This window comes from Pelobates fuscus, chromosome 13, assembly GCF_036172605.1.
Source record: "Pelobates fuscus isolate aPelFus1 chromosome 13, aPelFus1.pri, whole genome shotgun sequence".
Classification (NCBI taxonomy): Eukaryota; Metazoa; Chordata; class Amphibia; order Anura; family Pelobatidae; genus Pelobates; species Pelobates fuscus.
The window spans coordinates 94,192,100-94,209,779 of NC_086329.1; the positions used below are offsets into that span (position 1 = coordinate 94,192,100).

General features: G+C 46.6%; 1 protein-coding gene across 1 annotated transcript in view; it reads right to left on the reverse strand.

The window, feature by feature from the left end:
• Nucleotides 1–13,704, reverse strand: part of NR1I3 (nuclear receptor subfamily 1 group I member 3) — a 70,275-nt gene extending 56,571 nt beyond the window's left edge. The window contains exon 1 of the mRNA XM_063439433.1: nucleotides 13,407–13,704. The gene's annotated coding sequence lies outside the window, so the exon portion shown is untranslated. The remainder of the gene's footprint in view (nucleotides 1–13,406) is intronic.
• Between the last annotated feature and the right edge of the window lie 3,976 nt (nucleotides 13,705–17,680).

The following is a 17,680-nucleotide window of genomic DNA, read 5'->3' on the forward strand; positions in this document are numbered from 1 at the left end:
GTCTCAGTGTCCCCACGGCTCCCAGTGTACCCTAGTCTCCCAGTGTCTGTGTCCCCATGTCTCTGTGTCCCCATGTCTCCCAGTGTCCCCAAATATGTCTCCCAGTGTCCACGTGTCTCCCTGCTAGTTTCCTTAGTGTCTCAGTGTCCCCATGTCTAACAGTGTCCCTAGATTTTTCCGTGTCCCCATGTCTATGTCCACAAGTGTCCCCATGCCTCCCAGCCAGTGTCCCAGTGTCCCCATGTCTCCCAGTGTCTGTGTCCCCATGTCTCCCAGTGTCTGTGTCCCCATGTCTCCCAGTGTCTGTGTCCCCATGTCTCCCAGTGTCTGTGTCCCCATGTCTCTGTGTCCCTATTTCTCCCAGTGTCTCCATGTCTCCCAGTGTCCAAATGTCTGTACTCACAAGTGCCCCCATGTATCCCAGTGTCCCCTGGTGTCTCGGTGTCCCCATGTCTCTCAGTGTCCCCTAGTATCCTAGTGACACGGGAAACACTGAGACATGGGGACACGGGGAGAAATGAGGACACTCAGACACTGGGAGACTAGGGGACTGGGCGACATGGGGACACTGACACTGTGATACATAGGGACACTGATGCCAGGCTGGCTTTCCAATTCTTTGGACAGACATGCCCCCTTTTTGGGAATGTTCGCCCTTATGGCAGTTCTGGTCACGTGATTCACGTCAGTGGTCCTCCCTTTTACTCCACCCATTGACTTCCTTCTTCACTGGACACTGCTGTTAGAGCAGTGGCGGATCCAGAGCCTGATCTCGGGAGGGGCACTTGTAGATTATTTTAAAAAAATAATCCTAGCACAATAACCACTACAGCTCAGTGTAGTAGTTATGGTGCCAGTAGTGCCAGGATCCCACCCCAGAGTAAGTAGTCATACCGTTTAAGAACAGTTTGACAACTTACCTGGGGTCTGCTGGGATATAGGGCATAGGAGAAGTGGTGTGTGTTAGGGGTGAAGTGTGTGTGAAAGGTGCAGTGTGTGTGTGTGAGCGGTGAAGTGAGTGTGAGTGCGTAAGGGTGGCAGTGTGTGTGTTAGGGGGCAGTGTGTGTATGGGGGCACTGTATGTCTGTGTGGGGCAGTGTGTGTATGGGGGGCACTGTATGTATGTGTGGGGCACTGTGTGTATGGGGGGCACTGTGTGTATGGGGGGGTCGTGTGTGTGTGTTTGGGGCAATGTGTGTATGGGGGGGCAGCAGTGTGTGTAGGGCACTGTGTGTGTATAGGTGTGCAGTGTGTGCGGGGCAGTGTGTGTATGGGGCAGTGTTTGTGGGGCAGTGTGTATGGGGACAGTGTGTATGGGGACAGTGTTGTATGGGGACAGTGTTTGTGGGACAGTGTTGTATGGGGACAGCGTTTGTGGGGCAGTGTGTGTATGGGGGCAGTGTGTGTATGGGGGCAGTGTTTGTGGGGCAGTGTGTGTATGGGGGGCAGTGTTTGTATGTGGGGGCAGTGTGTGTATGGGGTCAGTGTGTGTAGTGTTTGTATGTGGGGCAGTGTTTGTGGGTCAGTGTGTGTATGGGGTCAGTGTGTGTATGGGGTCAGTGTGTGTAAGGGGGAAGTGTGTGTATGGGACAGTGTTTATATGGGGACAGTGTGTGTATGGGGTCAGTGTGTTTAGTGTGTGTATGGGGTCAGTGTGTGTATGGGGTCAGTGTGTGTATGGGGTCAGTGTGTGTAGTGTGTGTATGGGGTCAGTGTGTTTATGGGGTCAGTGTGTGTAGTGTGTGTATGGGGTCAGTGTGTGTATGGGGTCAGTGTGTGTATGGGGTCAGTGTGTGTATGGGGTCAGTGTGTGTAGTGTGTGTATGGGGTCAGTGTGTGTAGTGTGTGTATGGGGTCAGTGTGTGTATGGGGGCAGTGTATGTGGGGCAGTGTGTATGGGGGGAAGGGGAGGAGGGAAGGGAGGCTTTTTAATAAAAAATAAAAAAAATGTATTTAATAAAATATATTTATGTCCCCCCTCCCTTCTTACCTTTATTGAGGAGGAGGGATGACATTTATGGATCCCTGGTGGTCCCAGTGGGGAATCCCTGGTGGTCCAGTGGTTCCAGTGAACTCTAGCCCGCGCTCCAGGGCTAGAGTTCACTCTCGCAAGATTTGGAGCGTTGCCGTGGTAACCGCGGCAACGCTCCAAATCTCGCGAGAGGAGAACCCGGAGGAGCTGCTGGTAACAGCTCCCGGGTCCTCTCTCCCTCCCCTTCCGGTCGGCTGTCAGTAATGTGCCTGCGGACCGGGGAGGGAGATCACCGATTTCCCTCCCCGGTCCGCAGGCACATTGCAGGGCTGGCGCTTGGGCAATGCCAGCCCTGCACTAGCCGGCAGGGGAGAATCTCGGGGCAATTGCCCCCCCCCCTGAATCCGCCAATGTGTTAGAGGGTATGAATTTACTTGAAAAATGAAAGCATAAATTAGAGAGAGATTAGCATAGAGTATGTGTTTTCTCATAGCTGCATCCTTGAGTTTCCCTCCAACACCATCTCCATCAGATACATGACGCTCGGGAGGTATGACTGTTTTAGTGTTTTTGGTCAATAAGATTCTGTAATTAGGCCCCATCAAAATTGTCAGCACCAGGCCCACTGGGCTCTTAATCTGGCCATGTCTACCTCACATACCTGTCTTTTGCTCTCTCCTAAAGAACAGCACTCTACTCTCTCCTCCAGCTCTGCTTTACTCCCACCTTATTAGATTGTCATTCCCCGTCCTAATTTGTTTTATCCCCACCTCCTATAGAATGTAAGCTCGATTGAGCAGGGTCCTCTTCAACCTATCGTTCCTGTAAGTTTTCTTGTAATTGTCCTGTTTATTGTTAAATCCCCCCTCTCATAATATTGTAAAGCGCTGCGGAATCTGTTGGCGCTATATAAATGGTGATAATATTAATAATATTGATGTCCCTATTCACCCTTTTGTGAACAGAGCTGCATACAGTGTTCTCCCTAGCTACTGAAATTGAATTACTCGAGAGGGAGAGGGTCGTAAACGGTAAGCGCCCACCCGGAATGCGCATGCCATCCATACAAGGTGGGTGGGTTATTGATTTCAAATTAGGAAATAAAATTCCAAGGTTGAGGTCCCTTTTAGAAATGGCAGTCTGATAACCAGTGATTTTTGCCAATTTTCAGTTACATACACTATGGAGTGAGCAATGTGAAATAGGGTTTTTAAAGACCCCCGAGTGTCTCTTTACTTTCTCTCATTTTAGATGGTTTTACTTAGCAGTTAAATTAGCTCAAGTTGGCATAAAGCAAACCATAGAGAGCAGACCCTTGTGCTCTCTGACTGCTTTGAAAATACATTGACCAAAAGTAAACCCAAAGTGGTGTGGAACTGCAACCCCCATGATACTCTACTAGTGTTAACACTTGCACAGCATCACAGGAGTTGTAGTTCTACACAGCTGGGAATCTACCTTTTGACCCTTGTAGCTATAGAGCTTTCTCACACCAACTCAAACTGCTCATGCCTAAGGCTGTCAGGGTTCGAACTAAACTTCAAAGTCTAAGCTTTGGTTGATTTTCCCAGGGCCTTGATTCCACGTCTAGTTAAAGTTAATTTCCTGCAGTTGGCAGCACATCGCACCTTAGTTCACCTCTCCCACCCTGTTACCCAGCGATGCTCACATAGTTTTCAAGCACAACTTGTTATGTATGTTTTAGGAAAATCTATTCTTATCTGCAGGGTAGAGTTCATTCTTCTACTAGCAGTTTTGTAAACTGATCCCTTTAACTCTTGAGACTTCATAGTCTATTATGTATTTTTCTATTTTCTTTTTAAGGCAACTTCTAAATATTTCTAAGGCTACATGGGGACACCTGATTATGATGGGCATCGGGGGTCATTCTCCCTTGTTTATTTAATTGGCAATGCCATCATTTTTCAGATCACTACCGGCCCTGGTGACCAATAAAGGCTTTTGCTGGTCCGCAGCAGAGAGCAGTAGGGGACAAATGCCCCTTCTCCCTTTGATTTTAATGGTATCTACATGTGACCGTAAATAGCTTACTGGTATTACATAATTGACCTTTTTTTATAGAATAATTTCACAAGGGCAGCAACAGGTTCTGAGCCTGTAACACATCTAACAAAGTTCCAAAGACATTTGCAAGGAGAAAAGAGAGCCGAGTTGCACGAAGAAGGTGTGAAACATAGTCCCTTTATTGCTTTGTTTAAAATTTGTGATTGGGTCTCGGCATCAGAGACAAGCCGCTTACGCGTTACGCGCACTTCATCGGAGACATCATCAGAGACCTCATCCGAGTCTCTGAACAATGGCTACCCTGCCACAAATATGATTTATATACTGTAGGAAAGAATAAATCAATAATGTAATTAAGAAGGGATGCCCAATGAACTTTCATGCTTAATTAATGGTTGACCTCTGGTATCAAGCTAATGTCACATTCTCTTGTGTTATAGGACTTGTTGTGAGTAAGAAGATGTTCTATGTGTTCAGAAAACTATTGTGGGTCTTGTAACACTAAGTGTGTGTAGGGAAGTTGTGTTACTTGTGATACTAGGTGGTCAGAACTCTCTTAAAGGATTGCTTCAAGTACAATCACCACTTCAGTGATTTGAAGTGGTTACGTTGTCTGGAGTCTGTATGTGCAATGTTTCATTTTAAAAAGCTGGATATACGAAGATTTTCCCTTCGGCTCAGTGTCACTGGGGTGTCATCAACTAGAGCAGGGGTCCTCAAACTCCGCCCCCCAGATGTTGCTGAACTACAAGTCCCATGATTCTTTGAATTACATAGATAGCCAGAGAATTATGGGAGTTGAAGTTCAGCAACATTTGGGGGCCGGAGTTTGAGGAACCCTGAACTAAAGTTTTGACTTGTCTAATGTCAACTCTTTGCACATTTAATTTTTTTCACTGAACTGCATTAACTGGCTGAGAGTGGTCAGCTGATCCCATGAATGGTGACTGTGTTGGCTTGCAGTTTTTGCAAATCTGCAGAAGCTGTAAGCACGTCTCTTGCCAGGAGAGGAGTTTAGGAGTCCAGTGGGGACCCAGGTTAGGGGTCAAACTCTTCCTAAACCATTTGTCCCATTACTGGGTACCCAGGCCAGGGTACTCTTGGCATCATCCTCACTACTGCAGGCTGTAGTGGTTATGGTTCTAGGAGTAACTCTTTAACTCTGGATTTGTTGTTCCATATAGTTAGACAAGCTAGCTATTTAAAAATATAAATATAATTGTTTAATTACATTATACAGCTAGGGCAGGACATGTAAATTAATACTAGTTGTATGCCTGACAGGCATATTTAAACATAGTCTTTAAGTAGGACTGCTATCAGACATTTTGGGGCCCCTGACAAAGCTCTATGTCTGGGCCTCCCGGGGTCCATCCCTGAGTTTGCCCTTGCCATGGGGCCAGCCCCTGAATCTGCCCACAAGGATGCAGTGTGTGTGTAGTGTATGCAGTGTGTGTAAAGTTGCCAAAATGTAGACCCCTATCTGCCGTTCAAGAATGCTTTACCAACTGGTGATATAAAATTTGCCCATCTTTGCAGGCTTGTTTTTAGCACTGAGCAGTGTATGTGTGTTTGAATGTAAGCATGTTTTTGTATGGAGTATTTGTGTATGTGAATCTTGGTGTTTGCATGCAGGCTTGCATTTGTGTGTAGTGTATACACTGCCTAACACACACTGATACGCACACACATGCAGATACACACACACACACAGATACACACACTGATAGATACACACACATAAACGCAGGGTCATACTGACAAAAATACTAACAGACACACACACACACACACACACATACAGACAGAGACACAATGACAGAAACACACATACACTCAAGTACACATAGATATAGACATGCTGACACACATATGCTGGTCATTTTTTTAGCCACTCTCCTGTTTCTTACCTTTTGGCTGCAGGAGGCAGGACTCTACTGGCTGGGGATGATTTGGGTCTGGCTCTTTCCCCCTCTCTGGCTCTTCCTCCTGCGCTAGTGTTAGCTGGGAAGTAGTGACTGGAACTCACTTTGTTCCAGCACTGCCAGGATTAATAAAGGGGCCTAGTCCCAGTATGAGAGATCGACAGCACTGACCAGGTCCCTTTAGACGTATGTCCATCTGGTGGCCCAAAGTGCATGGACCACCTGATAGGTCCCCTCGGCGTGCCAGCCCCAGTGCAACCACGCCAGCTGCACCAGCAGTAGTTCCACCATTGCCAGGGCAAATATATATGTAGCAATAATCCTTATATAGGTGTGTGCACATTAGGAATGTGGGCCCAGTGACTCGGACCCCCAGTACCACCAGGCCCATGACAACCATCATGGTTGTCACCCCCTGATGGTAGCCCTGTCTTTCAGGGTTATACTATGCCTACAATTCCATTGAAATGGCATGCTTCTAACTTGTTTTTAGGTCATTGTTTTGCCATCTTGCATTATGTCTATTGGAAAGAGCTACAGCAGTGTGCATTGCCAACCCTGGCATGCTGGCCAACCTGGATGCCAGTCAATGTACATCCATACGTTCCAGATTGGCATGTTCATAAACAAGCAACTGCCTTCACAGACATGCCCTCTGTCATGGTAAAATCATTTCTAATGTTGGGAATATGGAATGCCTTCCATGGTACAACTCTAAGCTCGGAATGCACGCCTTGTAATGAAATCCAGATTTCCGCCTCAGGCAATAATATATTGTGCTTGCAAAGGGTTAAAGCAGTGCATGTGAGAAGCGCTCTGAGATTTAGGTTTGAGTTGTGTTGGAATTCAAAATGGGTAAAAATAGTCTGTTTATTGTGGAGGTCTCCGTTTCAAGAATGGGCAAATTTAGCAAAGACGGAGAAAATGATTGAGTAAAGAAATTGCTGTACACTAAATCATGCATTGCTGTACTCTGAACCCTGCAGGCCTCCACAGTCTAATCACAACACAGACTAAAGAACAGCGCACACATAAAAATACAGTTTTAAATTCTAAAAAGCTATTTCAGCAAACAAATATGGGGATTCAGTTCCACCATATGGCCATATTGTGTTATTATTATTATTCTTTATAAAGCGCCAACAAGTTCTGTAGTGCTGTACAATGGGTGGACTAACAGACACGTATTTGTAACCAGACGAGTTGGACGCACAGGAACAGAGGGATTGAGGGCCCTGCTCAATGAGCTTACATGCCAGACGGAGTGGGGTATAGTGATACAAAAGGTAAGGGTAAGGTAGAAAGGTAGGTTACTAGGATAGTATTTCAGGAGAGGAATCAGGGTGCGGGGAGGGAAAACTGTTCACAGTATAATTGATATGCTATCCTAAAGAAGTAAGTTTTCAAAGATTTTTTGAAGGAATGAGTGGAGATTGGGTGAGAGTCTAACAGAAAGGGGAAGGGCATTCCATAGGACGTTTAAGGTGAACAGCAGAGGTAGGAGTACAAACAGAGGTTAGACGTAGGTCTCCGGCAGAGCATAGGGGCTAGACGGGACATATTTGTGTATTAGTGAGGATAAGTAGGTGGGAGCAGCATTGTGTGGAGATTTGTAAGCAAGTGTCAGGATCTTAAAGTGAGCCATATATCTTACGGGAAGCCAATGGAGGGACTGACAGAGGGGGGAGGTGTGGGAGGTGCTGGCGGACAGGAAGATGAGCCTCGCCGCCACATTCCCAAAACAGCTCTGATGCAACACTAAAATATGCAATCTCTCCCTGTCCTTTGGCATTTTTCCTTCACCCTTCGAGCATGAACAATCAACCCGATTCCGTAAAAAAAAAAAAAAAGCCCAACCTTGACCCTAACTCCCCATCCAACCATTGCCCTATCTCACTACTACCGTTTGCCTCGAAGATCTTCGAGAGAGCCTAACTCTCTGCTTGACCCGCTTCAGTCTGGATTCCTCACTCGTTACTCTGTCAAAACGGCCCAGACCAAAGTATCTACTGCTGCTAAATCCAGTGGCCGCTACTCTCTTCTAATTCTCCTTGGCCTTTCCGCTGCTTTCAACACTGTTGATCATCAACAACTTCTTCTCATCCTCCTGTCTACAAGACTCTGCTCTTTTCTGATTCTCTCCTACCTCTCCAATGGCTTTTTCTGTATTTCTTTATGGATTTCCCTATTCTCTGCAACCCCAATCTGTCTGTGTTCCCCAAGGTTCTGTCATTGGTCCCCTACTCCACAAATGTACCTGTCCTCTCCTGATCTCTCGCTGTCCCCTCTTGCATCTGAATGCCTCTCTGTTATTTCTAAATTGATGGCTGCTCATTTCCTTAAACTTAACCTGTCCAAAACAAAACGTATCATCTATCCTCCCACAAGTATGTGTATTCCTCCAAGTAAATGGCACTACCATTAGCTCTACCTCGCATGCTCGCTACCTTCGTGTCCTCTTTGACTCCAACCTCTCCTTCACCCCTCATGTGCAGTCACTGCCAGATTCTGCCTCTTCCATCTCAAAAGTATAGCTTGCACCCGCCTCATCTACAGTTGGATGCAGCTTAGGAGCTAGTCTATGCCACTATCATCTCTCGCCTTGACTTCTGCAATCTGCTTCTCAGTGGTCTTATGCATCACCAGCTTGCCCCGTTAGAGTCTACGAGGCTCATCTTCCTATCCAGCCACACCTCTGTCAGTCCTTACACTGGCTTCCCGTAAAAACTTAGGGCTAAATTTAAAATTCTGGTGCTTGCTTATAGATCTCTACATAAAGCTACTTCCAATTGCCTATCCTCAATAAAACACAAATATGCCCCGCCCAGGCCCCAACACTTTGCCAAGACCTACATCTATCCTCTGTTCGTACTCACACCTCTGACGCCCACCTTCAAGACATTTAAATGGCTGCGCTGTTCCTATGGAACTCCCTTTCCTGCTCTGTTGGACTCTGACCCTGTCTCCATTCCTTCAGAAGGTCATTTAAAAATGTAATTCTTTAGCAAAGCATATCAAATAAACTGTTAAACAGCAGTGTCCAGTGAAACAGTGCAGTGGTTGGATAAAAGGATGGGCCATTGATGTGAATCATTTAAACGACACCACCCAAAGGGGGCAGATCTACCTGAAGATTTGGAAGGTCGGCCTGGCATGAATGCATGTAGGAAAAAATACAGGTGTAGGTGCTCGCTATAATGTGAACAGGCAGCAGTAAATCTACAAGGATTCCCATACCTTGCATAAGATACAGAAATTTGACAAAACAGGTGATAAGCTGCGCCAAACAAAACTGATAAAATCACAGGGGTACACTAAATCTTAACAATAACGCGTAATAAATTATCTATATACGTACTCTCTCTGGAGTAAAGTCATTTTGTATTTCGGTACCAGGAAAACCTCAAAATAAAATAGAAATACAACAAAAAATAGTGTAATATGTCTTAATGATTTTACAGACAGTTGAGTATATAGGTATCTCACTCACACTTTTATGAGCTACTGAGAGCTCTGCTGTTGAGCGTACAATTAGCAAGTTTATTGCTCTCCAAAGTGTAAGTAGGAAACTTTGCTTTTGCGCACCTTATATAGTTTAACTTATTGCACTAATAGACCCTCTCTGCTTTATTTTTATATGCTGGAGTTGTCAGGGCCGTCTTTAACGCGGGGCAAACGGGGCAGCTGCGGGCGCTTTAACAACGCGACCGGGCCCTTGCTTTTCGGCAGCCGACTGGGAGGAAGTGACAGCCGCGCGTCACTTCCTCCCACAGAAACAGGAGGCGCGCGGGAGGAAGAAGCTGTTCCGGAGGGGGCCAGGCCGGGAGAGCTGAACTCTCAGCCAGCCCACTGGACCCCAGGGAAGCCACCCTCCAGGAAAAGGTAAGAAACTGGAGGGTGGTTATCAAATTTTGCATGAGTGTGTGTGTGTGTCAGTGTCAGTATATATGAATGTGTGTATGTGTTAGTGTGCCAGTATGTCTGTCAGTGTATCTGTATGTCTGTGTGTGTGAGTCTGTCAGTGTCTGTGTGGTTCAGTATGTGTGTATGTGTGTATGTCTGTCAGTGTGTCAGTATGTTTGTCAGTGTGTCAGTATGTCTGTATGTGTGTTTCAGTATGTCTGTCTGTTTGTATGTGTGCCAGAATGTCTGTATGTCTATGTGTGATTCTGTCAGTGTCCGTGTGGTTCTGTATGTCTGTGTTTGTCAATATGTCTGTCAGTGTATGTGTGTTTCAGTATGTCCATCTGTCTGTGTGTATATGTGCCGGTATGTCTGTCAGTGTATCTGTATGTCTGTGTGTGTGAGTCCATCAGTGTCTGTGTGGTTCAGTATGTCTTTGTGTATGTGTGTTTCAGTATGGCTTTCTGTGTCAGTACGTCTGTCAGAATGTGTCTCTGTATCTGTATGTTGTTCATTTGTGTTTGTGTGTGTATCTGTATGTGTCAGTGTTTGTATCTGTATATCTGCCTGTGTGTCAGGTTGTGTATCTGTGTGTCAGTGTGTGTGTTGGTGTATCTATATGAAGTCAGTGTGTGTACCTTTGTATCTGCATGCATGCCAGTGTTTGTATCTGTGTGTGTCTATGTGTGTGTCAGTGTATCTATATGTAGTCTGTGTGTATCTGTATGTTCTTGTGTGTATCTATATGCGGTCAGTGTGTATCTGCGTGTGTGTGTCAGGTAGTGTATTTGTGCGTATCTATATGTAGTCAGGGGGGCCCAAGTAAATGCTTGCCCAGGGTCCAATCCAAATTAAAGACGGCCCTCGGAGTCATACTGGACACATAAAATTGTGGCTCTGCATATATCCCAAGACGGGGAATTGGACCGTCAAAGCGCTAAACAGCAGAGCTCTCAGTAGCTCATAAAAGTGTGAGTGAGACACCTATATACTCAACTGTCTGCAAAATCATTAAGACATATTACACTACTTTTTTGTTGAAGTGCTGTTTTATTTTGAGGTTTTTCTGGTACCGAAATACAAAATCACTTTACTCCAGAGAAAGTACGTATATACATAATTTATTACACATTATTGGGTTATTGTTAAGATTGAGTATACCCCTGTGATTTTTTTTCAGTTCTGTTTGGCATGTTTTATCACCTGTTGTTTTGTCACATGAATGCATGTCAGGTTGCCAACCATGTAGGTGGGCAACTAAGGGCGTACTATGCAGAAGCGCATTGAGCTTGGCACAAATGCATGTATTGTTGCGCTTGCTCTCTGCTTTATGGGTACTGTCCCCTAGCACTCACTTGTCTGCTTTTCACCTTACCGTATTACTAGCAGACAGATACTCTTGCTATGCAGTCTACGACAGAGAAAAGATGTATGTAGTGAGTGTTGAAGAAAAGGAACATGACACAGTGTTGGAGAGACTGAAGCAGCAATAACATTCGCATAGTGCATTACCTTAACTAATTTCATTGTCAGCCAGTCCACTTAAGTTTTGTTCCCCTACATCCCTCCATACTCAATTTCCTTAAGCAAGAGCATATGAATAGTAGTAAAAAACAAAATGTATATTTTTGTTAAAAAAAAAACCCTGGGTGTGTGTGGTCTGAAACAATCTCAAGGTAGGAGTTATGTGTCAAAGTAACATCCACATGAATGCCAGGACCCAAGTGCTCTCCCTGGGGTCCAGTGACTTCGATACTCTTTCAGGTTCCTTGCGCTGTCTAGTGATACGCGGCTTGGAATTATATCATATTCCTGCTCCTGGCATCACCAGAAGAGAGGGCTCGAGAGGGAGAAGTAAGCAGCAGGAAGCTTCCATTTGCCTCCTCTCTCCCCCGAGGAACACACTGTATTTTGTTAGAGTAGGCACCTGCCATCCATGTAAGCAGGTGCCTACTCTGCCTTGGTCAATGAGTGCCTGTATTAGGGGCACCCTAAGGTGACGACATCATGGGCCCCCTGTGACATCAATTGGCCCGCTCCTGGCAGCACCCGCCATCTCTTGGTGCTTGGGCGCTGTGCACCACGTACACCAGCCCAGGATTGGCCGTGCCTCTGACAAAGCCATCTAGCCATCACTATTTGACCTTCGTCATAGTCCACAGGAAAGCATACATTGAGGAGAGTTTCTGGATGCAGTTTAAGTTGTAAGTATTGCAAGTTAGCATGTAAATCTCTCATGTTAAAATGTGTGTAGGATCCACTGATATCGGGGTACTGTGACATAGAGTTGGGCTTAACACAATATGGCCATATGATGGAACTGAATCCCCATATTTGTTTGCTGAGAGAGGCGATTGTAAGTAACCTTGTAAAATGTAAAACTGTATTTTGGTTTTTGTGTGTGTGCTGTTTCTTTAACTGTATTTTGGTCTTTATGGCAGTACCACTACTTGGAAATGCATGTTCTGGGTGTGCCCCCAATTCCCATTTCTCCTTGTCAAAGTCACGCAGATCTTTTCGCTTGCCCATTTTTCCTTCTTCCAAAACATAAAATACAATAACGGACTGTTTACTTGCTGACTAATATATCCCGATTCCCACCCCTTGACAGAAACCATTGTAAAGATATAAGAATCGCAGAATTTACTAGTCTCCTCCTTGAACTTAACAATATACCCTTTAACGTTCTATAGATGGAACTCTGCGGGTCTCTAAAGATGTCTCACCGCAGAACCTCGAAGTTACTGAGCTCACTTTAGCAAATAGTAGATTTGACTGTGCTGAACAATTTATAGAAAATATCTTAGAAATCTTGTTTTACAACATGGAACAAACAAAACCCTTGGTCAGCAGGATTCTGGGACAGGAATAAAAAAACAAAACCATCGGGACTGTCCTGAAACTCTAGACATGTGGCAGATATGATTGCATTTATGTCCTAATTAAACTGCTGGTCCAGATAATTGCTTGTAATATTATCTCCAGGTGCTACCTACGGGTTAATCACTAAACCACACAGATGTATTTTATTGCACAACTCAAGGAACGCCTGGATTAAAACTACACATGTGCAGAGCAAAGACAATCACTCCTTTATCGTAAATAGGGTTGCTGTGAATTTGCGTTTCCTTATACGTTTTGTCACAAGTGCAACTAGGAAGTAGACCGCAGATAATTAATTGCCCAACCTCAAGTTGTGAACAAACTACAACTGCTATAAGAATGTCTCTAGTTAAAAATACATCAGGTGTGCACAAAGAATCGTGGGAGTTGTAGTTAACCTGGAAGTACACTATTTAACAACACTTACCATATAGACTATGTTGCATGGAAGCACATTTTTTTTAGTTTCAAGACATTATGGGTCTGGTCTTTAATTAAAATGCCCTTCTTAGCTTTTCTTGACAATATAAAGCAATGGTGCCCATTTTTGTAGTTCCCAACGGTAGCTGTAAACTACATTTCCCAGAATTCAACACCAGTCAGCAGTAGCCCAACAACACCTGCTAAATCCAAATAGAAGTACCCACAAATTAACAGGGCATACAAGACAAATGCCCTATACCATTGCATGAAGTTACCTTTATTTTTTGGTGTTGCCAGGATACAGTCCACAAGTCTCCCCAACTTTTCAGAACTGGTAATCCTTGTTGTGGTCTCTCGGTAGAATTCCAAAAAAAGTGTCTGTTGGTTTTAAGGGAGGTAGCCAATTGCGAAAACTCAGGACGAACTTGTGTTTCTTTTTATTAATTTTCAGTTGTGTCCAGTAAAGTGTGTAGAAAGTGATTACTTGTGTAACAAACAGGGAGGCGGGTAGTCATGTACAAGACAAAACCAAAAGTTCCACCAAGCATGCTCGGAGAATGAAGTCTAACCTGCCTGTCTTGTCCGGTACAGAACACACTGTCTGTTTTGATGCTGATTTGTACACCTTCCCCCCCCCCCCCCCCGACCCCCTCCTACACCTACACGCCCATTACACATATAATAAATACTGCAGCCAGCTGGTTTATCATTAATGTTCTAAAGCAAGCATGTCAAACTCAAAGGCTAACTCGGGCCAAATATACAAGGCTCAAGATTATGTGGGCCGCTCAAAAAGAAAAAAAAACGTAGACCAACACAAACTTAAATTACTTGTATCATTCTCATGCAAACAATATGTAATCCTGGGTACATATATATAATTCACTCAAAGCTTCACTTCAAGTTACTTACTATCTCAGTAGTAATGCCACTGTGTGAAGTGTCCGTTCCACTCGCTCCCTTAGCCCCTCTGCAAAATGCAGCCTCAGCCAGGTAGGTAGCCACACTGTCCACTCAGCTCGCTCCCTAGTCCCTCTGCAATCTCCAAGCAGAGTAATGTTTGGCTGCACACTCCACTCCGTTTGCTTCTTCCCCCCCTTCCATCCATGTCTCTCCCCCCCCTTCCATATCTCTCCCTCCCTTCTATATCTCTCCCCCCACATCTCTCCCTCCCTTCCACATCTCTCCCCCACATCTCTCCCTCCCTTTCATATCTCCCCCCTTCCATATGTCTCCCCCATATGTCTCCCTCCCTTCCATATGTCTCCCCCATATATCTCCCTCCCTTCCATATCTCTCCCCACATCTCTCCCTCCCTTCCATATCTCTCCCCACATCTCTCCCTCCCTTCCATCTCTCTCCCCACATCTCTCCCTCCCTTCCATCTCTCTCCCCACATCTCTCCCTCCCTTCCATATCACTCCCCACATCTCTCCCTCCCTTCCATATCTCTCCCCACATCTCTCCATCCCTTCCATATCACTCCCCACATCTCTCCCTCCCTTCCATATCTCTCCCTCCCTTCCATATCTCTCCCTCCCTTCCATATCTCTCCCTCCCTTCTATATCTCTCCCTCCCTTCCATATCTCCCCCCCTTCCATATCTCTCCCCCCACATCTCTCCCTCCCTTTCATATCTCTCCCTCCCTTCCATATCTCTCCCCACATCTCTCCCTCCCTTCCATATCTCTCCCTCCCTTCCATATCTCTCCCCACATCTCTCCCCCCCTTCCATATCTCTCCCCACATCTCTCCCTCCCTTCCATATCACTCCCCACATCTCTCCCTCCCTTCCATATCTCTCCCCACATCTCTCCATCCCTTCCATATCTCTCCCCACATCTCTCCCTCCCTTCCATATCTCTCCCTCCCTTCTATATCTCTCCCTCCCTTCCATATCTCTCCCCTTCCATATCTCTCCCCCCACATCTCTCCCTCCCTTTCATATCTGTCTTCCACATCTCTCCCTCCCTTCCATATCCCCCCACATCTCTCCCTCCCCCACATCTCTCCCTCCCTTCCATATCTCTCCCCACATCTCTCTCTCCCTTCCATATCTCTCTCCTCCCTTCCATATCTCTCCTCCCTTCCATATCTCTCCTCCCTTCCATATCTCTCCTCCCTTCCATATCTCTCCATCCCTTCCATATCGCTCCCCACATCTCTCCCTCCCTTCCATATCTCTCCCTCCCTTCCATATCTCTCCTCCCTTCCATATCTCTCCCTCCCTTCCATATCTCTCCCCACATCTCTCCCTCCCTTCCATATCTCTCCCCACATCTCTCCATCCCTTCCATATCTCTCCCCACATCTCTCCCTCCCTTCCATATCTCTCCCTCCCTTCCATATCTCTCGCTCCCTTCCATATCTCTCCCTCCCTTCTATATCTCTCCCCCCACATCTCTCCCTCCCTTTCATATCTCTCCCTCCCTTCCACATCTCTCTTCCACATCTCTCCCCCACATCTCTCCCTCCCTTTCATATCTCTCCCCCCTTCCATATCTCTCCCCACTTCCATATGTCTCCCCATATATCTCCCTCCCTTCCATATCTCTCCCCACATCTCTCCCTCCCTTCCATATCTCTCCCCACATCTCTCTCTCCCTTCCATATCTCTCTCCTCCCTTCCATATCTCTCCTCCCTTCCATATCTCTCTCCCTTCCATATCTCTCTCCCTTCCATATCTCTCCCCCTTCCATATCTCTCCCTCCCTTCCATATCTCTCTTCCATATCTCTCCCTCCCTTCCATATCTCTCTTCCACATCTCTCCCTCCCTTCCATATCTCCCCCCCACATCTCTCCCTCCCTTTCATATCTCTCCCCCCTTCCATATCTCTCCCCCCCCTTCCATATCTCTCCCCCCTTCCATATGTCTCCCCATATATCTCCCTCCCTTCCATATCTCTCCCCACATCTCTCCCTCCCTTCCATATCTCTCCCCACATCTCTCTCTCCCTTCCATATCTCTCTCTCCCTTCCATATCTCTCTCTCCCTTCCATCTCTCTCTCTCCCTTCCATATCTCTCCCTCCCTTCCATATCTCTCCTCCCTTCCATATCTCTCCTCCCTTCCATATCTCTCCTCCCTTCCATATCTCTCCTCCCTTCCATATCTCTCCTCCCTTCCATATCTCTCCCTCCCTTCCACATCTCTCCCTCCCTTTCATATCTCCCCCCTTCCATATGTCTCCCCCATATGTCTCCCTCCCTTCCATATGTCTCCCCCATATATCTCCCTCCCTTCCATATCTCTCCCCACATCTCTCCCTCCCTTCCATATCTCTCCCCACATCTCTCCCTCCCTTCCATATCTCTCCCCACATCTCTCCCTCCCTTCCATATCTCTCCCCACATCTCTCCCTCCCTTCCATATCACTCCCCACATCTCTCCCTCCCTTCCATATCTCTCCCCACATCTCTCCATCCCTTCCATATCTCTCCCCACATCTCTCCCTCCCTTCCATATCTCTCCCTCCCTTCCATATCTCTCGCTCCCTTCCATATCTCTCCCTCCCTTCTATATCTCTCCCCCCACATCTCTCCCTCCCTTTCATATCTCTCCCTCCCTTCCACATCTCTCTTCCACATCTCTCCCCCACATCTCTCCCTCCCTTCCATATCTCTCCCCTTCCATATCTCTCCCCCCACATCTCTCCCTCCCTTCTATATCTCTCCCCCCACATCTCTCCCTCCCTTCCACATCTCTCCCCCACATCTCTCCCTCCCTTTCATATCTCCCCCCTTCCATATGTCTCCCCCATATGTCTCCCTCCCTTCCATATGTCTCCCCCATATATCTCCCTCCCTTCCATATCTCTCCCCACATCTCTCCCTCCCTTCCATATCTCTCCCCACATCTCTCCCTCCCTTCCATATCTCTCCCCACATCTCTCCCTCCCTTCCATATCTCTCCCCACATCTCTCCCTCCCTTCCATATCTCTCCCTCCCTTCCATATCTCTCCTCCCTTCCATATCTTCCCTCCCTTCCATATCTCTCCTCCCTTCCATATCTCTCCTCCCTTCCATATCTCTCCTCCCTTCCATATCTCTCCTCCCTTCCATATCTCTCCCTCCCTTCCACATCTCTCCCCCACATCTCTCCCTCCCTTTCATATCTCCCCCTTCCATATGTCTCCCCCATATATCTCCCTCCCTTCCATATCTCTCCCCACATCTCTCCCTCCCTTCCATATCTCTCCCCACATCTCTCCCTCCCTTCCATATCTCTCCCCACATCTCTCCCTCCCTTCCATATCTCTCCCCACATCTCTCCCTCCCTTCCATATCTCTCCCCACATCTCTCCCTCCCTTCCATATCACTCCCCACATCTCTCCCTCCCTTCCATATCTCTCCCCACATCTCTCCATCCCTTCCATATCTCTCCCCACATCTCTCCCTCCCTTCCATATCTCTCCCTCCCTTCCATATCTCTCCCTCCCTTCCATATCTCTCCCTCCCTTCCATATCTCCCCCCACATCTCTCCATCCCTTCCATATCTCTCCCCACATCTCTCCCTCCCTTCCATATCTCTCCCTCCCTTCCATA